This window comes from Homarus americanus, unplaced genomic scaffold, assembly GCF_018991925.1.
Source record: "Homarus americanus isolate GMGI-L3 unplaced genomic scaffold, GMGI_Hamer_2.0 scaffold30108, whole genome shotgun sequence".
Taxonomy (NCBI): Eukaryota; Metazoa; Arthropoda; class Malacostraca; order Decapoda; family Nephropidae; genus Homarus; species Homarus americanus.
The window spans coordinates 6,722,595-6,746,082 of record NW_024748109.1 but is presented as its reverse complement, the minus strand read 5'-3'; the positions used below and the strand labels follow the sequence as shown (position 1 = coordinate 6,746,082).

At 42.0% G+C, this 23,488-nt stretch overlaps 1 long non-coding RNA gene across 1 annotated transcript; it reads left to right on the top strand.

The window, feature by feature from the left end:
* Positions 1-4,317: 4,317 nt before the first annotated feature.
* LOC121880136 lies at positions 4,318-16,484 on the top strand. Its single transcript, XR_006091493.1, has 3 exons — positions 4,318-4,495; positions 11,058-11,145; positions 16,347-16,484. It is a non-coding gene; the product is annotated as an uncharacterized LOC121880136 (long non-coding RNA).
* The last annotated feature ends 7,004 nt before the right edge of the window (positions 16,485-23,488 follow it).

Sequence of the window (23,488 nt, the reverse complement as noted above, 5' to 3'; positions counted from 1 at the left end):
TGAGCTTGTGACACAAAGAGAGGGACTAAAGAATAATGTGTAGGAGTGAAGTGAGGGGAAGAAGAAGAAGGATCATAGAGACTTGGAACTAACTGTAGGAATGTTATAGGGAAACAGTTATATAGGTAATCTTTTCTATTTTTGTACAACATGTTTGAAGAGGATTCTAAACTGGATTATATAATGAAAGTAAAATGTGTCAATCTGCAATGGAAACAATGGGGTAACCACTGAGTAACCCTCCTTGTGTAGCTCATATCAAATAGCATTGTGAAGGTCTAATAATAATAGTAGATCTCAAGTTATGTTTATATTATAAGAGACAATCTAACAAGTCATATTTCTGAAATGATGTAGATATTTAAGATTACTATGAAGGGAAGACCTGATATTCCCCAACAATATAATATTTCCTCAATTATATCGATGTTGAGAGGTTTTAGCCCAGATAAGAGAGCTGGAAACTGGTGAGTAGGTGTGGGAAGGAGTGTCATGAAAAATATATTGATGCTGTCACTCAATTTGTTGTGAATCTACGTTTAAGTTTATTGTCAAGTACGAGAAAGATTATTATTATTATGGCGATATTTTACAGTAGAAAAAAAAATGGAATCAAATGCTCTTTACAGATAGATACAATAAAGTGAGAGTCGGAATGAATAAATCTAGTAAGTGTGTTAGTAAAAGAGAGTTCACACACAACACCAGGTGGAGAGAGTTATTCACCGAGAAAGTTATCCTCTAGAATTATTGGGACCAAACGTTGTTCACTAGTAATAATAAGGCGGCCAGCTGTCCAGTGGTGAGTTGTCCAATTAAGAGGTGTCCAGTAGGGACTTGTCCAATTAGCAACTGTTGAGCGAGAATTGCCATTAGGAAGTTAACTAGTTGAGTCATGTCCAGAGAAGAGAGTTGTGAGGTGTTCCTGATGGAGGTTTGTCGCAGGGAGTCATACCTAGCGGAGTGTTACTTGTGAGTGTGTGGTGGGAAGTTTTCTTTTGTGGAGGCTTGAAGTGAGGACGTCTATACTGGAAAAAAAAGTGGAGAATTGGGCTTTGTGGTAATTTGTAGTGTGGAGAGGTGAGGCAACATAGATATACGTTAGTAAACATGTAAACAAATGGTATAATAAAGCTGAGTTAGTCTTTAGTAAGTTAATTTAATATCAAGGCTGAATTTTTACGATGTTCTAAAGATGAATTATTTGCGAAAAGTGAATTAGAATACTTAGATAATGGTATACTCACCAGGATTTGTAAGACATGTGCGATTAATTTTGACTATTCTTGTTATTATGTAATGTTAGTCACAATCCCTGTGAAATAATCTTGAAGTCTTAGATAACTGTAAATCAAGAGGAAATGCATAATGTTGTTGGACTGGTGGATTATTAATCTTATTACTCACTTAAGGACCTTCGTTGTAAACCTAGAGAGTTGTATCATAATTGTGTGGTAGAGAGTTGTGCATTGCCACATTGTCTTTTGTGGAGGTGTGTGGCATTGGGTGTACCCTAGTGGAGGCTTATCAGGTGGTGTGAGGGATAAAAGCACAGGTCACTCAGATTAATAGGTCACTTAAATTAAATCGCCAATACTTTGATTACAGTTTTGATTATTAATTTTCTTGTATTTTATTATTATATGCATTTTTTACTTTTATATCAAAATAATATATCTGTACAGCGGTATGAAGTCATTTCACACTCCTAAAATAATGCCAATTCCTCATTTAAATAAAATTCTCTGAATAATTCACGAGTAACTTAAGTGAGGACAAGAAGTAAGCATTTGGTCAACACAACAGTCTAAGGTTAAACACCAGAGGAAGTGAATAACTGAAATGGTTTATTAATTACGGTACAAAACTTCTGGCTGTGACAGGAATAAACTTGGAATAAACAGTTCTTAATTTATAGTTAAGCTCTGCAGTCTACACATTGCAGTATATACAAATTACATAAACAAAACAGTAAACAAATATAACTAGAAGGTCTAACGGCAAGATGTAACAGGATATATGATAAACTATATAACAGGATATAAACTATCCAGACTGTGCACCAAGATATAATAACCTACAGCTTGGAGGCAAGATTGACCTCAGTAGTTCTTTATATTATATTTTTCAACTTTAGTCGCGAGAGGAAGTTACCTCATGGGTGTTTACTGGTCGTGATCAATATAAAAAAGAGAACAGAACAGAATAACATCCGTCTAGCGCACCGAGCATTATTTACACTGCAAAAGTTTTCAAAAGGGAAAACTTTTCTCTCCTACAGAGTTGCCGTCGTCAGCACCTTCGCCGGGGAGCCATTACGAAGTTAACAGGTTATCGATACTAGCATATAGGGGCGTAATTCTATTAATAAACGACATAATCCCAAACCTTACTGCAGGAGAGAAATACGATTATGAAGGCCCCTCCTCCCTAGTGCTTACATACTCCCACTGCTTGAACTGACTCCTCGCCTTCTAATATGAGATGTAATTAAGTTAAATTTGTGGTTCTTGGGTGTGTGGCAGAGGATCTCGTTAGTGCTGGCCACTGTATCCTGGTGGGTGTATCATCTAAGGTTTGATTATAAAAACATAGGTTTAAACTATGAATTCATCAAAACCAAATACAATTATAAGTTTCTGTCTTTAGAAAATGTCATATACCGGTATTAAATTTGGATAAACATGCACTTTACTTAAGATTGTTTTACGATGATCTAAAATTTATACTCTCGCTTGGGAGAACTAAGTACCCCACAAGGCCATGAATTATACTGCAACAGAACGGCCAATTACACCCTGAATGTCCTGCCTGGTCACGAAGCTACCAGTACCAGAATGTTCTATTTGGTCTCATTGTGTTGTAAGTACCAGAGTACATCACCAGCTGTGTCGTGTGGAGTCACGCCAGTATTATATTTTTCCCGGGAGTCCACATTAAAATGAAACATCTTTGAAGCCTTAGAATGTTTTATTGAATAATGTAAACAGAGGAATATTTACACAGCTCATAGTCAGTATATTTGAGTCTCATTTGGTGTATGGGTACATTAAGGTACGTAAGGAAAGACCTTCAACAAGTCCACCATTCGTAACACCGACAGAGTCCCAACGGTACTCAATTTCCCTTCACACATTTTTTAACACCTCGGGGGTTAGGGATGCGATTTTTCAGCTGAACATTTTCCTGCACCTTTTTGGAGTAAGCAGCATTTATGCGTCAACATCCTCCTCCGATGTTTAGGCTCTTCTTCACCATTCTGTTGTACATCAACGTCCTTGCCAAACGTTGTACAGAATCGTCGTTGCACCAGGGTAGGTAATTTCAGTTCGGCCATCAATAACACGCATTTCTTGTGGAGTCATAATGAAAATTTATAATGCCTCAAGGTTGTGTCATTTCAATGTGGACACCTTGTACACTATGTCTTGTTTTGGGTACTAAACATTCTGTAGCAAGAATGTTGTCTCTTATTTCTGAAAAAAAACAACCTTTTTTTTACACCATGAGCTTTCGTAATAAGGCTACCATAGTAATATCATATCATTTTACTGTAGTTATTAAAATCGTTATAACGCGCCATCGTGCTGACAACACATTATCAACGTATTTCTGTGAATTAGTAAGTCCTATTAAATGTAAATCATCATATCAGTTTAGCCCTGCAAATTGGAATTATGCAAATTTAAATCATTTAATTCACTATGATAGAATCAATCATCCATTACTTGGAAAACGAATCTAATTTTTTTATTTCACCTAAATATTTTTTCTACTATGCGCGCTGCCATTATATTCAACAATATTCTGTGAGTACTAAAACAAATGAACGTCCGATATTATGATTGTGGTGTTAAGTGACCCCAAAGCTTTAATGTAGGATAACACAATAATTTCTCCCACGGACCTGAATAAACAATATGTGTGAACGGAAACACAAGTCTAGACATCTCGAGGTTACGGAAATCACTTAGTTTAAGGTAACTAGTTAAGCTGACCTCACTGTTCTTATACACAGTAAGTTTTTTACACACTCACATGTACAGTATTGATGGACAATACCTATAATTCATTAGCCTAATAAACCTCAAATAAATGTGTGTTCTTTCGCTTCTCAAGACACTGTACCTCTCTCTTCACAATACCTAACATTACAAGAATCTTTCGGATGTCAGCCGTGAAATACTGTAGACACAAGTGTAATAAAGCCCAGATTACATAGTAAAATGTTATCGTACTCAAGTGCTTATGTCATCATACTCAAGGGGTTAATGATATGTTTTCTAATCATGTATGTTTTAGTCCTACGTTACGCTTGGCTTCAGCCGGTTCAATATAGTAATCACATAAGTAAACTCTAATGACGTGAATAAACTATAAGGGAAGAGATGTAAACCCCTTGAGGTATCATTTCATTAGTTATTCTCGTGTACATAATGAAGTGTTAAACTGATTTACCTCCACACCTGAGCTGGAGGTAACAGCGATATTTCAGGTACAGGTAATTGACTCACAAATTATAACTTACTTTATTGATATATTTAGTTATCGTTTTATTGAACTTTAAGAAATGTGCTAATGTAAAAAAGATGTCTTCGGGTATTATATTTTTTGTTCTTTATGTAAGCTAATTGTCAGGGGGGGGGGACACACACACACACACACGGGAGAGTGGACTAGAAGGATAGAATAACTTTGCTAATTCCTAGTGACTTTGGTGATCAATTGTGATGAGAGAGGGAAGGTGCCAGAGAGTGTTAGTGACTGTGTATCTTACTGCCAGGGTCTGCCACCGTCCCGTCCTCCCATCATTACTCACCCAACACTAATCATAAAAAAAAAACCTTTGCTACTACATAAGTTAAATTAGTTTTCTTATATGACAGATAATTAATAGCGTGATGTATCATATAAAACCTGAGAAAGAGAGTGTGTGTGTGTGTGTGTGTTATTTAAATATCGTTTTTGACTGTGGCTTTGAATAATATACCGGAAATATTAATACATTGATAGATTATATTGATACTGCACTGGGAGGGAGAGTATTCAGGCATAGAGGATACTGTATAATTCTCTTAAAATTATTCAATACTAACTGAGATTTATCTATACGAGTGAAAAATTTAATATCTCACTTTTCAAATTGATTTCCTGGCCATCTGAAATAGTTAAAGTTAGAGACTGCAATTACAAGGTATTTTAACATTTATTAAATATGTTGAAAGATACTGAACCACGTAATGATTTTTTACAGTGTAGTGCCCTGTCTTCTTTGGTGACGAGTTGGTAGACATGATAACGTTTTCGATACATAATTGGATGATGAAATTAAAAAAAAAACGTAATAATTCTGTTGCTGTTGAGGAACTGTACAAGCTGGGTTACCTTACAGAATACCGACATGGTTGATGGTGAATGTGAAGAACAAAATGCCTTAGATATTCGCACAACTGTTATCATCAGCGAGATGCTTCAAAAGAGAAAAGCAATAGCAATGCCGAAGGTCTTTCTACTTCCAATGAATTACTCGATCACCCGGATATCAGAAGAAAAAAAAAACAACGTTATTTTACGCCAGATATCAGAGCTGCATGTTTGTTAACGTCCAGTAATATCTGTAGAGAATTTAAGAATAGCTTTACGAGCAGAATGTGAAGTGATATATGGTGCTATCACTCGTAGTTGATGGATATGTGAACATTCTATGAGAGGGTCACTACCAGTCGATCGCGGTTCTTTGTTTTTAAGCCAAGAACAATGGAGAAAAACCAATTCGCATATACAAGTGCTGGAAAATTGAGTTAGAATGCTCAAGGCTCTTCTGGACAAGTTTGGAAATCTCTGCAGCGGTTTATATCCAGAAGGAGTAGCGCTCTTTCGTAGGAAATTCCAGCTTCGAGCGTTCCTTAGATCACAGTTTGATAAACACTTCTTTCGCGGGAAAATCATCGCCCGCCTTTGTATCTTCCAGGACATTAAATGGGTTCCTGATCCATTCGTCCTTGTGGTTGTCGTGATCAGGGAAGTAATTCTTGAATTCTCCTCCAAGCTGTTTCAGGTGACGCTCCTCAACGTCCTCCTCCTCGTCATCAAACAATACCTCGCCTTTGTGGTCGAGGTATTGACCCAGTCTGGGAAACATTACCACGTCTCCCAGTTCCTCTCTTCTTGACCACAACAGAAGTTTTTCACATGATTCCGCAACAGTGTCATTAGTTTCGAACACACTGAAGCACAGGTGGTATAGTAAAAAAAAAAAACCACGCAATTCAAAAGAACTGCGATAGTTTCCAATACCTCTAATTAATTACGTAAATCAAAATTTTTCAGAATTTTTCAACGTCCTTGAAAAGTTGAATTGGATTTAGGTAATTTATTGGCAGGAATTAGTTATTTTTGAATTGTCAATTAATTTGGATCTGCTTGTTATCCATGAGTGTAATTTGAATTGGACAGCCAACCATTTTATTCCTCATTTGTCTAATATTGGATCCTGAGGGAGTAGAGTCAACTTAATTAAACACAATACGTGTGAGAGAAGCACACATGGGTGTCTCATTATCTTCCTTTAGTCCTCCACGTGCTCCTCTTGAGGGGCATCAGTTTATTTAGGGAGTTACTTTCATTCTCAAATGAAATTTTTTTTAATCATAGTAAGTCATTCATTTTGACTCATTATTAATGATTTTTGTCCTTAAATATTGGATAATTCACGTGAGCAAGGTGAGATTATCCCCCACGACCCTTCCTATTTCTCTATGTATCTATACTTTCATCTGAATCCCATTTTTATGAAAGTATGTTATGGCCTTAAACTCCTTGTAGGCAGTGTAAGTTCCTTCTCTGGCTTGATTTTGTTTCTGAAGCACATACGGTCCCCTTATGTAGAGGCAAAGAAAAGAGGAACTTAAAGCCAGACCATAGCTCACAATCAGCAGTAACTACAAGGGTGAATAAAGGGAAAAATATGAGACGCTATGTACGTGTTATTGCCTGGATCAAGAATCACATTCACATTTTCTTATTTCTGATATTTCATCTTTTACGTCGTACTCTAAAGCTTTGGTTCAGCCAATATCGAACAGGAAATAGACCGTCTGTATTCCAGTGAGTCGTAAAGAGTGACTAGATGGTGGTTTTGAATTGGTCTTCCCATCTTGGCTATACATCATCTGACTCAATGTGCAAGCTGCCTCACACGACGCCGGTGAATCATCCCCAACAACACGTGACAAATATTATGTGTCCGGGCGGGTGAGTGGGATATGAGAAAGATAAATATGGGCTGTCAGTGAAGGGTTCCAAGAGGTTGACTAAGATATAATGCCTTTGATATTTCACGTGAATGCAAATTTTTATTATTATTATTTATATGGGGGGAGGGGGAGGGTGGAATAAAACTGGGTGTTGGTAGGATAATGATGACAGATCACTGAGGTTTATGAAAAAAATAATATTTATTCAACTTAAGACCAAGAGATGTGAATATTTGTCTGCTGTATTATATAGGGGAGGGGGGAAGGTTTTTCTGGAGACACCTTGAGATGGTCAGTGTAGGTGAAAGGTGACAGATGGAAAATAGAGAGAGAGTGAAGAACCAGGAGTGAATAGCAAGAATAGGGTGAAGGTGTAGATTATGTTGACTTGAAACATATAAGTATAATAGCTAAATTGTGGTCAGATTATTAAACTGTGGTTCTTCTTTTAGTAAGGTAAGCCTTTATGATACGAGGGCAATACAATACAACATATTCAACCATATACGAATTAATATATATGCTGATAACCACAAGGAATAATATTTTTCTTTTCGGCAATATTAAATGACAAAAAAAATAGAAATGATATTAATTAACTTTAGACATATTTACCTCAGGACAGGTAACACAGCGTAAGTAATCTCCGAGTCTGATAGTTGCCAAGACTTCTTTTCATCGATTCTTTTGTCTTTTTGGAAGTGAATCATTTACTAGTTTATTAGAATTATTAGAAATGTTTGTTAGTGTTAGTATGGTTATATCTCATGGCTAGGTGGTAGTGGGGAGAGTGGATGGCGACACAGAGGCGCCTTCATCTAGTGTAGTTGTGTTGATGGTGGTAGTGTGTGGTGTGGTGGTATTGATGTTGGTGGTGACAGTGGTGGCGTGAAGCAGTAGTGCTACATACCCCTAACACACAAATAACAATGAATTACACTTAGCTGAAACGATTTTGATTTAGAATGAAAGACAGATTATTCAAGACTCAGACTGTAGATGAAAAGTGTGTGTGTGTGTGTGTGTGTGTGTGTGTGTGTGTGTGTGTGTGTGTGTGTGTGTGTGTGTGTGTGTGTGTGTGTGTGGACGATCACAGTGGACCAGCATGACTCTCTACTGCAGCCAGTATCAATATTGAATAATGACGACAGAAACATAACACAAACAAGAATCAGGAATAGAAAACTTAAACATATTTGAATAACAGAAACGAAACAAAATAAAGGTGATAATTGGTTAATGATAATGATCGATAATTGTGTTGTGAAAGTGACGACAGGTAATGAAGACAGGTAACTGGAGGAAGAGCATTAGTATTGTCTAGTTGGTGTCAGTTCAAACATGACAGGTGCATGACAGGTATAAATTAATTGACATTTATATCCTGTGCAGCTACGGTATAAATTATGAATGTGTAGTGGATTATATACACCAGATCAACAAAGTGTTTATTACCAATAGTTGTGTGGGTCATGACGAAGAGTGACCAAGTACCGGGTATGTTATGTGACAAAATAAGACCTGAGTCGCGGGATATTTGTTGACCGCGTCCTGAGCGAACCTTGGTAGTAGATTGTTGTCGTCAACCACAAGAAGTTTTCCACCACACATTCACCCAAACTTACTTCCCACGACCTGGTTCAATTGTCAAGGCTGTGAGAAGGGGGATGGGGGGGGGGGGAAGTCTGCTGATTGAAATCCAAGTTTCATTCTGTGGTGTATAATATAACCTCGGTGTCAACAAGAAGTAAGATATTGATTCATATGGAAATGAGAGTTTCCCGTATCTTCTAAAGTCATCATAAATCGAGAGGTAACCGTAACGCAACACACGAATTACAACTTACTCGATTTAATAACATGGAAGAATATATTAGTCATACACTTTATAACTACTCTGGCGACCTGTTTTTATCGTAAATCAAAAGTACTGATTTATCATACAAAAGACTTTTCCATTATAAAGTATAACCGATATAAAATAAAGTTATGTAATTTATATATATGCTGGGTAAGAACGTGTGTGTGTGTGTGTGTGTGTGTGTGTGTGTGTGTGTGTGTGTATCCGGCCACTTTGTAATACATCTAGACACCGAATAATTCCTGTACCGAGTATTAACCTCATAATCATCTTTCTTTCCTTGCGTGGATGTATTTCTGACATTCAATTAATCAGTATTTTTCCTCTTTACCCGGGATAATAATGACCATCTCTAACACAGTGAACTTGTTTATAAGGAAAATCTATATTATATTCAGAGTTGATTTGGGCAGAGGACAATCTTACCCAAGACATGAATATTACATTAATAATTTCAAGTTCTTTTCTTCTATTAGATTTTCTGGTTGTCAACATCTGAGGTCATCACGTAAGGCTATAGTCTTTCTCTGTTCTTTTTTCTTTTTTAAATCTTAATTAACGGTAAGTGTGTTAACTGTCTGAATTTAATTTTACTATATTATCATTATCATCATTTTGGTGGATACTTAAAATATCCGTCAAGAGTAATCGTATTTTGTCATAAACCTGAACGTGCAGTACCAGTTAGTGTTGAGGGTACACCGCTGATCCTTGTTCCTCGACTCATCTTTTATAGAGGATCCATTTCAGGGTAAACTTATGACTCATCCTTTGAGCACAACAGAAAATCCCCAGGTATTCCTCTTCATCCCGTCCTGAGAGGCGAATCCCTAGCGACGAAGTTTTTTTATATCCTGATGAGGTGACCTCTTAAACCCCGTTGTCTGCCGCTAATGAACCCGAGTCACCTGACTCTCCCACCACCAATTATGATCATCATCCTGAGAGCCTGAGTCAGTCCCCTTGGCATACGTTGACCTCGAACACTTCCCGGAGTATTATATAGAGGAATGATCAAGGCGACGTAGATCATAGGAGGGAGAGTGTGTGTGAAGGTCGTGGGTCAGTGTGAGGGTTGAAGGCCAAGGAGGAGGCTGCTTCTAACTGCTACCTCTCAACTTCCTCTTCTGTACTCACCACCCTTCTCTCTTTGATTGTTTGGCCCTTATGTTAATGATCTGTGTTCTGAGGAAATTATAATGAAAAATATCCCTCCAGTATGTGACCTCTGTTGCTTTAGTCAATACTCCACTGTTTACTGTTGAAAGACGGCACATGTGGACGACTTCCTCCCTATTACCTAACCTGCAGTCGTCTTACCGTCACAATATATAAGCTACTAGTATAGGAGAAACACGTTCTAAATTGTGTAGAGTTGGAAGATGACGAGACGGGAACATCTACATAATATATTTGATGCTAACATAGTTATTGTATTTATTTTCTCTTTGTGTTACACGAGGGAAGAGGTGGAGCAAGAGTTTAATTGCTCTTAAAAGAAAGATAGTAACCTTTTATCAGAATTAATTTCAATGTGTAATTAGAAACACAAAATACCGAATAAAAAATAGAATTACAAGACTTAAGATGTGAAAAAAGAAATGATTACACTGTCACTTGCACTGTCCTTATATTGAAATGCCGTGTAGTTCGAGCTTTTCCCCATCTAGTTATTATATATCTTATTTATATCACTTATGTTATTTGTATATTATTTGTATTTCGAAACCCATTCCCCAATTATGTAACTGTATATTTTCAGCCCTCTGGCTGCTATGCTCTTTCAATAAACCGTTAATTATTATTATTATTCTTATTATAAATTCACCACAGAAAGGCAGTTCCCAGGAGAACGTCAAGTATTCAGGCATGAGGAACGACCTGCTGTTGTGTGTCAGACGAATCAAACAATTATTAACGTTTGTGATAATATATTTCAGATATGAGGGTCACCCACGTCTGGAGCCTCGTGAATATAATCTTAAGAACAAGGATGAGGTCAACCAGAAGACGGACGATAACTATAAGGTTAGCTGAAGGTTATTATATAAAGTTTAAGTGAGAAGATATTCCAAAAGGGGATTTTGAACTTGAGTTGACTTCAGTGATAACGTTGGGACAATTATTGTTACTTGATAAATGGAAAAAGGAGTGAAACTTGTAATTAAGGATTCTTGGCTTATAAATCTTGAGTCACATATATCATGTGTGTCATTATTTTTTATATCTTAATTTTCTGAAATTTAACAATGTAATGTTGTAATATAACGAGTTATTACAAAGGAGGAAAGTGACTAAAAAAGTCTACAGTAATATTTAATAAGAGAACAACATATTTAGTGACCTAGAGCTTCGCTGAGTACGTGAGAATGAGACCTAGAACAGACTTTGGTGGACCAGATGGATTAATTATCAGTAATAAATAATTTGTAAGTCACAAATTATTATTATTCGTTGTTGCCACGAAGATAACTCCTACTTACTGTACAATCAAACTATTCAGGCTAGTCAGAATCCTCCTCTTTTATATAATAATGTGACTTTAGTATCAGACAACTTAACCATACAGTTCCAGGAGGCTCACAGTCAGCCAGAAACGTAAAAGTTTCAAGTATTATTGCTTTTTGTGAGTACAAGAATGCAGCTATTTCTATAACTGTCCGACTCAAAGCAAACGTTGACTTCGGGGAAAAACATGTAGTATGTTTTAATAGTTATTGACCAAATTTTTAGAAAAATTAAATACTAAATCAGGTTTTACTCTGATAGTTACACTTCGTCTGACAAACTGCACCATAATGCCGTATTACCAATAACAGTATGATTAACATCTCAGCTAAACATTGAAAATAAGGACACGGAAAGGCAAGCATTAACACTGAATTTTGTGAGCAGGAAGTCTAGAAATAGTGAGGGAGATAAAGTGAGAGAAAACTAAGAACGAAAAATAGTAAAAAAACTGGAGAGACGCCCGTTAAAGCTGCAGCAGGAAGCAGGTGAACCTTTCACCACACTTTTGACACCTGAGTGTGCGTGTGTGTGTTGGTCAAACAATATTACGTTTTCATAACCTTTCCTCCTGCCAGGAAGCGCAGCCTTGACACTCTTGTGTGTGCGAGTCCTGACAGAGATGAGTGTTAGAGTCACGACACAACCCTGCACTTCCTTCTATGAAACTCTACTTTAAATACCTCTTTATTTCATAATTAATGCTGCTGTGAACTTCAGTCACCATAACTTACGTGGGAATACTTCCTGAAGCGCTTCTCCCTCATTCAAACAGGCTTCCCCAGTGCTCCTCCTTAACCTTCTTTTTCATTTTGATCCTAATATAAATTTTCTATTAAGTTAACCAGCTCCGGTGTTCTTTCAGTCATGTGTACCTGTTCATATCTTTGTCTTTTAACACTGCAGCTGGTAAATGCTTAGAGCTGTTGCTTTTAGATTTCAAGATAAGCTTCTTGGGGGTGATTTCTGAACAATTACTGTTGAAATTTAAGAAAATTGTCAAATATCAAGTTTCATATTATTATTCTTGTTGCCATCCTGGTCAAGATTATCACGTGTTTGTCCTCCGAAACACGAATCTTGAAATTTACAAAATAACATCGTAAAGGCATTATGTTGGAGCTTCTTTCGCTTCAATTAGATCAGTAAGTTCAAAAGTCAAAATGATATCTTCACATATCATCTGTCCAGTTAAAAAAAATCAAATAAAACCCTGGCTTTCAACTGAGGCAGTACGCGGTGGCCTAATGGATGCAGCATTCGTCTCCTGTTCTGTACACTGGTTCGCCAAGCTGTGGATAGATTCAGACCGTACAGTACGTAAGTGTTGGTGATATTTTTAACTGGAGTGAATGAATAAATAAGTAACCCTAAAAATAAGATGACCGATGTATGTAATGTGAGACAAGTTACAGGGTTGTATATTTAGTGTGAGGCCTTGTGTCGTAAAGCAAGATATTTCATCATCTTGGTGTTAGCTTACAGCCTTACGTGAACCATATTCTGTATACTAAATGCATTCTCAAACTTCATAGTGTTACTCTCGCATTTGGATCACGAAGCAGCACATCAAGCTACACAACAAAGAGCTCCAGTGTTTGATGGACCTTCATTAAAATTCCAGTTCTCTGTAGAGCGATATAATTAGTTTGTACCTGAACAATACTCAGAGGACAAGTTATGTTAAATTTTGTTCATATTCAGTCAAGTTAAGTAATGAAGTTCAAGATAGGTAAAATTGGTATAAGATGATATTTAAAGTATTTATTGAGTTGAAGGGTGACACACACACACACACACACACACACACACACACATGTATATAAAGATACTACATAACAATATTGCATAAATTTTAACTCGGAAGATAAAATATTGAGAAACTGATTTAATAAAAAAAGTATTTTACTACAATTACGATAATTTAAGTAATATATATAATTTATTATACCTAAAATGGGAAGTTAAGCTGTTTATGAACACCACGCTTACCCGTCCAAAGTTTATAATCATCAGCTTAGAATTTTTAAAACAAAACTTTATTCAATCCAATTTTTCTACATTTACAAAAATTTCAAAATATGCAAACGATAAAATCTACATAATGCATAAACTACAAAGAATCCTTCCTGTCAGCAGCAAACAGCATAAATTACCGTAAGCGAGGGTAATTAAACACAATGTGCACACTGAACATTACCCAGAAACCCACCTCATGTTACCTTGAGGAGGAGGGAACAGTTTGCCACAACCCAGCCACCAGTCTTGAGAGAATGGAAACCTGTGTCTTGATTTCACTGGGTCCATCTTACACGATAATCACATATTTCTAGTGAGTGTTTTTGACAGAGAGAGAGAGAGAGAGAGAGAGAGAGAGAGAGAGAGAGAGAGAGAGAGAGGAATATTGGATAATGAAAAACAAATCGGAAGAGAGGATGGTAATAAACTAGAGGAACTAAACAGAGATGTAGGATAAGAGGCGGAGGGTGAGGCAGGAGGAGGTTTACCTCAGGTTAATTAATTACATCTTTCACCATCTGGGAGAGGAACGCGTTACAGTCGGGGTTGACACACACACACACACACACACACACACACACACACACACACACACGCGGTAACTTTATTAACTTTATTTCTTGTATAATTAGAACATTCAACTTAATTTTTTAGTTTATTTAAAGCTTATTATTATTTTTTGTATTTGTAAAGCACATAAACATTATTTCGTGTGTGTGTGTGTGTGTGTGTGTGTGTGTGTGTGTGTGTGGTAATACAATCTATACACTTCATAGAACATCAGATGCCATGCTATATCATCACACATGCCTAAATTATCAAATACTATATGCTAAAACAAACCAGAAGCTAAAATGGTGAGAAAAACAGTGATTTTTCATCTTGAGGTAACAGCAAATACCAGAGTTGGTTTATCTTGTTAATTTTGTTTTAACTTTACAATACTAACTGCACAAAATAATATACCTATCCAAAATCAGAACTCAAATGATCTACTCACCTACTGGAGCTTAAATTATATTCCAACCCTATTTTCGGAACGTCCAAATGTTATGCTGTCAACAAGTTTATAAAAAAATGAATAATTGATTTTACCCATTAACTTGCAAAGCTAAATAAGGTTAAAACTAATTGAACGTAATTAATATTGAATTATTCCAATCTAGTCATCACAGCACAGGTGCATATATAACAAACTACAGCATTGACAGATAATTAACCCCACTGGCATCATATTCCCTTTATACCCAAATAAAATATATTTTCACTGCTTTACATATTTACTACTGGATTGTTGGACATGGCTTCCTGATGCTGTGTCCCGGTGATGATTGAATGGTGCATAATCAATTGATAATCAATATTTCCTCAAAATTTAGAGATATTGCAGGAAAATTTTATGAATTCTTGATTTAAAAACAATTGATGGATTGGATAATTGGTTAACAGAATCTAGTATTGACGGAATAATATTGTTTAGTTGAATAGAATTGAGATGCGGCCAGGTAGTTCTGGTCGTGACGGGTCACATCAGTGTGAGCTGCCACTCGTCTCACCCTGATCCCCACCGGAGCACCAAGTTTACTCAGTTTTATTGATTAAATGTGAACTTAACCATAAGTTTATGATATTTAGTCTTTGGCAAGGATTACACACCGATTATATATATTATTGAATCATTTAAAGTAGCTATACTGTACACTATTCAGCCTTTGAATCACTGTGCATGTACTGTACGTCACCCAAAATAACAAACACGTGTAATAATCTCTCGGTTAATCCTTAAAACATAACTATCGTTTTTACCAAATAGGAGAAACTGTTTTGTTGACACAGAACAACACTCAGTGTATGTTGCTGCAGGACAACACATTGGTGAGTGTGTGTTGTTAAAGGAGAACACGTTTATAATAGTGTTTTGCAACATTCAGGTGATGCATGTTGCGACACGACACTACATCCTCATATATGTGTTGTACTGTATAACACACAGGTGAGTGGGTGTGATGTTACGTTAGAACACACAAATGAATATTGTCGGGGCTCATGATAGAAAAGATTCATTGAATACAGATTGCACTTCACTTCCCTAACTTGTACAGCTGGGTGGACTGGAAGTGCCCCGGGATCGAACCACCGACCCCTAGGCGAGCGCTGTATCCACTCACCCTCCATAGTTTTTCACACCAGCTAAGATAAAAATATAAAATATGTTTTTAGTTTCTTCTGCAGTATAGATGATCCTCTCTAATTACTGTGGAATTGATTCCTTTGACAACCGAAGGACTTTAGTTAGATTTCAAACTCTGATGTGATAAATACAGAACTATGATTTATTGATTGGTTTCGACATTTCATTACTGTTTTTGTTGGTAGTTTGTATTAGCTGAAATATACTGCTCTTAATCTTTGGTTTTAATAGTTTAAATTATGATCAAAATGATTGTTAGAGAGAATAAAAATATAACTGTTATTTCTAATATATTATTTACCATTGATTTTTTCAATAATGTACTGGTAGGCGAAACTACTATCCATTAGCTAGAAAAGCTCGTTGGTTATTATATAGAAAATATCAATAAACAGTGAAATCTCTGTTTTGTTACATAATAAACTGAGACGTACGTTTTCTTAATAGTGAACCTGTATCACATTTAATTATCATCGTTCATATTCCTTAAAATATCTAATCTACTTTTCAGAGGTGTCTCGACAAGCAGGACTTCAAGATCGCCATTTTCCGAAGCCATCTGATGTGAGAACAAGACTGAGATACCACATTGATTTACCTTCAACAATGAACTTCCAAGAAATGTTTGATTAATATATAAATATCTCTTCAGTTCTGACGAGGAAGTTTTATTTAAACACCTTAAGTTTTGAGAGGATAATCATTCATCTCTAATTAAACTTATCTATGGAATTCCTAGAAATCAATATTTTGGTGTAGATCTACAACTTTATTTTGTAGCAGGATAGACAAAACATAATAGCTTATAGACTACATTTTGCCAGTAAATCAAGAGGCTCTGCAAACATCTCCTCCACCAGGGATCTTAAGCAATATGTATGCAAATAACTTCTTCGTTTCTTTTCTTCTACCCAGGGTGTCATGGTCTGTGGGACGCCTTTACCTAGTTCTAGAGCAGATGACACTGTGGTCAGGTTTACATGTATTTCACTCTTCAACAGAGGACAATTTTGCTATTCATTTCTGCCTTATTTATGACGAGTAGACAGTAGACGGGCCTGGGAAGATGATTTAAGAATATGGAGTGTAGCCGTTATCTAAGTGAGGAATTATTAAACGAAAGCCCCAGGAAAGCCCCGAAGAAAGTTTCAGTGATATAACGGGGCATTCCCGGGGCTTTTCTATGGCATACCTGGTCGTGCCTTGGTGCATATTATTTACGTCCATCAGTTCCTTACTTAAATGTGATTGGTGGACAAAAATATATACCCACCAAATTACAGCCAATAGGAGAAGAGAGCAGTCAGTCAGCACAACACCCCAACTTATGTTTTCCTGTTGGATATTATTCTCCATTTCGTTGTTAAGGATGCGATAATACTGGAAATGTGATGATGGGGGATGTAGCTGGATCTCCCAGCGCTAAAAATGACACAAAAACAACTGCAATCAGAGACCATACAGGGTTGACGCTCTCAGGGAACCTCCCAGGTACAGCAGGGAACCTCATAGGAGTGCCGGGGGTACTTGAGACCCACCCAGGGACAGCGGAGGCCCCATGGACCCACCGAGAGGCAGCGGGGGACCTGGAATCCACCTAGGTAAGGTGGTGCCCCCTAAAGCGACCCAGGTGTGTCAGGGACCCTTCCAAGGGCGGCTGGGACTCATTGGACCCTCCCAGGGACGGCGGCGTCCCCTGTAATCCTTCCATTGATGGTGGGGGCCCCAGGAACCCTACTAGGGGCGGCAGGGCCCCTGCAACTCACCCAGAAGCGGCGAGGGTACTAAGGACCCTCCCAGGGGCGGTGGAGGCCCGCCGTACCTTCCCAGGAGTGACAGCGCCCCTAGGGACCCTTCCAGGGTAGGCAGGACCCGCTGGGACCCCCTCAGGGATGGCAGACGCCCTGGGACCATACAGGGGAGGTGGGGGCCCTTGGGACACTCCAGGGGCCCTATAGCATACCTGGTCGTGCATTGGTACATATTATATAAGTCCATCAGTTCCGTACTTAAATGTGATTGGTGGACTAAAATATATACCCACCAAATTACAGCCAATAGGAGAAGAGAGCAGTCAGTCAGCACAACACCCCAACTTATGTTTTCCTGTTGGATATTATTCTCCATTTCGTTGTTGAGGATGCGATAATACTGGAAATGTGATGATGGGCGATGTAGTTGCATCTCCCCGCGCTAAAAATATCACAAAAACAACTGCCCTCAGAGACCATACAGGGTTGGCGCTCTCAGGGAACCTCCCAGATGCGGCAGGGAACCTCATAGGAGTGCCGGGGGTAACCCACCCAGGGACAGCGGAGGCCCCAGGGACCCACCGAGAGGCAGCGGGGGACCTGGATTCCACCCAGGTAAGGTGGTGCCCCCTAAAATCTACCCAGGTGTGTCGGGGACCCTTCCAAGGGCGGCTGGGACTCATTGGACTCTCCCAGGGACGGCGGCGTCCCCTGTAATCCTTCCATTGATGGTGGGGGCCGCAGGAACCCTACTAGGGTCGGCAGGGCCCCTGCAACACCCCCGGCAGGGCCCCTGCAACCCCCCTAGAAGCGGCGAGGTTACTAAGGACCCTTCCAGGGGCGGTGGAGGCCCGCCGTACCTTCCCAGGTGTGACAGCGACCCTAGGGACCCTTCCAGGGTAGGCAGGACCCGCTGGGACCCCCTCAGGGATGGCAAACGGCCCTGGGACCATACAGGGGAGGTGGGGGCCCTTGGGACACTCCAGGGGCCGCACTCCCAGGGGCCCTATAGCATACCTGGTCGTGCATTGGTACATATTAAATAAGTCCATCAGTTCCGTACTTAAATGTGATTGGTGGACTAAAATATATACCCACCAAATTACAGCCAATAGGAGAAGAGAGCAGTCAGTCAGCACAACACCCCAACTTATGTTTTCCTGTTGGATATTATTCTCCATTTCGTTGTTAAGGATGCGATAATACTGGAAATGTGATGATGGGCGATGTAGTTGCATCTCCCCGCGCTAAAAATATCACAAAAACAACTGCCCTCAGAGACCATACAGGGCTGGCGCTCTCAGGGAACCTCCCAGGTAAAGCAGGGAACCTCCTAGGAGTGGCCGGGTCCTTGGGATGCACCCAGGGGCAGCGGAGGCCACAGGGACCCAGCCAGAAGCAGCGGGATTCTGGGTCCCACCCAGGTAAGGTGGTCTCCTCTGGGGACCTCCCAGGTGTGTCAGGGACCCTTTCAAAGGCGGCTGGGACTCATTGGACCCTCCCAGGGACGAGTTCGCTCCCTGGAATCCTCCCATGGATCGTGGGGGCCCCAGGAACCCTCCTAAGGGCGGCAGGGCCCCTGCAACCCTCCCAGAAGCGGGAGGATACTAATGACCCTCCCAGGGGCGGTGGAGGGCCGCGGTACATTCCCAGGTGTAACAGCGCCCCTAGGGACCTTTCCAGGGAATGTGGAATCCATTGAGATCCTACCAGGGACGGCATGGGGCCCTGGGACCCTCCAGGGGCGGTGGAGATCCTTGGGACAGTCCAGGAGCCGCATTTCTAGGGGCCCTATAGCATATCAGGTCGTGCCTTGGCACATATTATATAAGTCCATCAGTTCCTTACTTAAATGTGATTGGTGGACTAAAATATATACCCACCAAATTACAGCCAATAGGAGAAGAGAGCAGTCAGTCAGCACAACACCCCAACTTATGTTTTCCTGTTGGATATTATTCTCCATTTCGTTGATGAGGATGCGATAATACTGGAAATGTGATGATGGGGGATGTAGTTGCATCTCCCCGCGCTAAAAATATCACAAAAACAACTGCCCTCAGAGACCATACAGGGCTGGCGCTCTCAGGGAACCTCCCAGATGCGGCAGGGAACCTCATAGGAGTGCCGGGGGTAACCCACCCAGGGACAGAAGAGGCCCCAGGGACCCACCGAGAGGCAGCGGGGGACCTGGATTCCACCCAGGTAAGGTGGTGCCCCCTAAAATCTACCCAGGTGTGTCGGGGACCCTTCCAAGGGTGGCTGGGACTCATTGGACTCTCCCAGGGACGGCGGCGTCCCCTGAAATCCTTCCATTGATGGTGGGGGCCCCAGGAACCCTACTAGGGTCGGCAGGGCCCCTGCAACACCCCCGGCAGGGCCCCTGCAACCCCCCTAGAAGCGGCGAGGTTACTAAGGACCCTTCCAGGGGCGGTGGAGGCCCGCCGTACCTTTCCATGTGTGACAGCGACCCTAGGGACCCTTCCAGGGTAGGCAGGACCCGCTGGGACCCCCTCATGGATGGCAGACGGCCCTGGGACCATACAGGGGAGGTGGGGGCCCTTGGGAAACTCCAGGGGCCGCACTCCTAGGGGCCCTATAGCATACCTGGTCGTGCCTTGGTACACATTATATAAGTCCATCAGTTCCTTACTTAAATGTGATTGGTGGACTAAAATATATACCCACCAAATTACAGCCAATAGGAGAAGAGAGCAGTCAGTCAGCACAACACCCCAACTTATGTTTTCCTGTTGGATATTATTCTCCATTCCGTTGTTAAGGATGCGATAATGCTGGAAATGTGTGATGATGGGCGATGTAGCTGGATCTCCCAGCGCTCAATATAACACAAAAACAACTGCCTTCAGAGATCATACAGGGCTGGCACTCTCAGGGAACCTCCCAGGTACAGCAGGGAACCTCCTAGGAGTGGCCGGGGCCCTTGGGACACACTCAGGGGCAGCGGAGGCCCCAGGGACCCACCCAGAAGCAGCGGGATTCTGGGTCCCACCCAGGTAAGGTGGTCTCCTCTGGGGTCCTCCCAGGTGTGTCAGGGACCCTTTCAAAGGCGGCTGGGACTCATTGGACCCTCCCAGGGACGGCTTCGCTCCCTGGAATCCTCCCATGGATCGTGGGGGCCCCAGGAACCCTCCTAAGGGCGGCAGGGCCCCTGCAACCCACCCAGAAGCGGGAGGGTACTAAGGACCCTCTCAGGGGCAGTGGAGGCACGCGGTACCTTCCCAGGTGTGAGAGCGCCCCTAGGGACCTTTCCAGGGAAGGTGGGATCCGTTGCGGTCCTCCAAGGGACGGCATGGGGCCCTGGGACCCTTCAGGGGCGGTGGGGGTCCTTGGGACAGTCAAGGAGACGCACTTTTAGGGGCCCTATAGCATACCTGGTCGTGCCTTGGCGCATATTACATAAGTCCATCAGATCCTTACTTAAATGTGAGTGGAGGACTAAAATATATACCCACTAAATTACAGCCAATAGGAGAAGAGAGCAGTCAGTCAGCACAACACCCCAACTTATGTTTTCCTGTTGGATATTATTCTCCATTTCGTTGTTGAGGATGCGATAATACTGGAAATGTGATGATGGGGGATGTAGTTGCATCTCCCCGCGCTAAAAATATCACAAAAACAACTGCCCTCAGAGACCATACAGGGCTGGCGCTCTCAGGGAACCTCCCAGATGCGGCAGGGAACTTCATAGGAGTGCCCGGGGTACTTGAGACCCACCCAGGGACAGCGGACGCCCCAGGGACCCACCGAGAGGCAGCGGGGGACCTGGATTCTACCCAGGTAAGGTGGTGCCCCCTGAAGCGACCCAGGTGTGTCGGGGACCCTTCCAAGGGCGGCTGGGACTCATTGGACCCTCCCAGGGACGGCGGCATCCCCTGTAATCCTTCCATTGATGGTGGGGGCCCCAGGAACCCTACTAGGGGCGGCAGGGCCCCTGCAACTCCCCTAGAAGCGGCGAGGGTACTAAGGACCCTCCCAGGGGCGGTGGAGGCCCGCCGTACCTTCCCAGGAGTGACAGCGCCCCTAGGGACCCTTCCAGGGTAGGCAGGACCCGCTGGGACCCCCTCAGGGATGGCAGACGCCCTGGGACCATACAGGGGAAGTGGGGTCCCTTGGGACACTCCAGGGGCCCTATAGCATACCTGGTCGTGCATTGGTACATATTATATAAGTCCATCAGTTCCGTACTTAAATGTGATTGGTGGACTAAAATATATACCCACCAAATTACAGCCAATAGGAGAAGAGAGCAGTCAGTCAGCACAACACCCCAACTTATGTTTTCCTGTTGGATATTATTCTCCATTTCGTTGTTAAGGATGCGATAATACTGGAAATGTGATGATGGGCGATGTAGTTGCATCTCCCAGCGCTAAAAATGACACAAAAACAACTGCAATCAGAGACCATACAGGGCTGACGCTCTCAGGGAACCTCCCAGATGCGGCAGGGAACCTCATAGGAGTGCCGGGGGTAAGACACCCAGGGACAGCGGAGGCCCCAGGGACCCACCGAGAGGCAGCGGGGGACCTGGATTCCACCTAGGTAAGGTGGTGCCCCCTAAAATCTATCCAGGTGTGTCGGGGACCCTTCCAAGGGCGGCTGGGACTCATTGGACTCTACCAGGGACGGCGGCGGGACCTGTAATCCTTCCATTGATGGTGGGGGCCCCAGGAACCCTACTTGGGGCGGCAGGGACCCTGCAACTCCCCCAGAAGCGGCGAGGGTACTAAGGACCCTCCCAGGGGCGGTGGAGGCCCGCTGTACCTTCCCAGGAGTGACAGCGCCCCTAGGGACCCTTCCAGGGTAGGCAGGACCCGCTGGGACCCCCTCAGGGATGGCAGACACCCTGGGACCATACAGGGGAGGTGGGGGCCCTTGGGACACTCCAGGGGCCCTGTAGCATACCTGGTCGTGCATTGGTACATATTATATAAGTCCATCAGTTCCGTACTTAAATGTGATTGGTGGACTAAAATATATACCCACCAAATTACAGCCAATAGGAGAAGAGAGCAGTCAGTCAGCACAACACTCCAACTTATGTTTTCCTGTTGGATATTATTCTCCATTTCGTTGTTAAGGATGCGATAATACTGGAAATGTGATGATGGGCGATATAGTTGCATCTCCCAGCGCTAAAAATGACACAAAAACAACTGCAATCAGAGACCATACAGGGCTGACGCTCTCAGGGAACCTCCCAGATGCGGCAGGGAACCTCCCAGATGCGGCAGGGAACCTCATAGGAGTTCCGGGGGTAACACACCCAGGGACAGCGGAGGCCCCAGGGACCCACCGAGAGGCAGCGGGGGACCTGGATTCCACCTAGGTAAGGTGGTGCCCCCTAAAATCTATCCAGGTGTGTCGGGGACCCTTCCAAGGGCGGCTGGGACTCATTGGACTCTACCAGGGACGGCGGCGTCCCCTGTAATTCTTCCATTGATGGTGGGGGCCCCAGGAACCCTACTAGGGGCGGCAGGGCCCCTGCAACTCCCCCAGAAGCGGCGAGGGTACTAAGGACCCTCCCAGGGTCGGTGGATGCCCGCCGTACCTTCCCAGGAGTGACAGCGCCCCTAGGGACCCTTCCAGGGTAGGCAGGACCCGCTGGGACCCTCTCAAGGATGGCAGACGCCCTGGGACCATACAGGGGAGGTGGGGGCCCTTGGGACACTCCAGGGGCCCTATAGCATACCTGGTCGTGCATTGGTACATATTATATAAGTCCATCAGTTCCGTACTTAAATGTGATTGGTGGACTAAAATATATACCCACCAAATTACAGCCAATAGGAGAAGAGAGCAGTCAGTCAGCACAACACCCCAACTTATGTTTTCCTGTTGGATATTATTCTCCATTTCGTTGTTAAGGATGCGA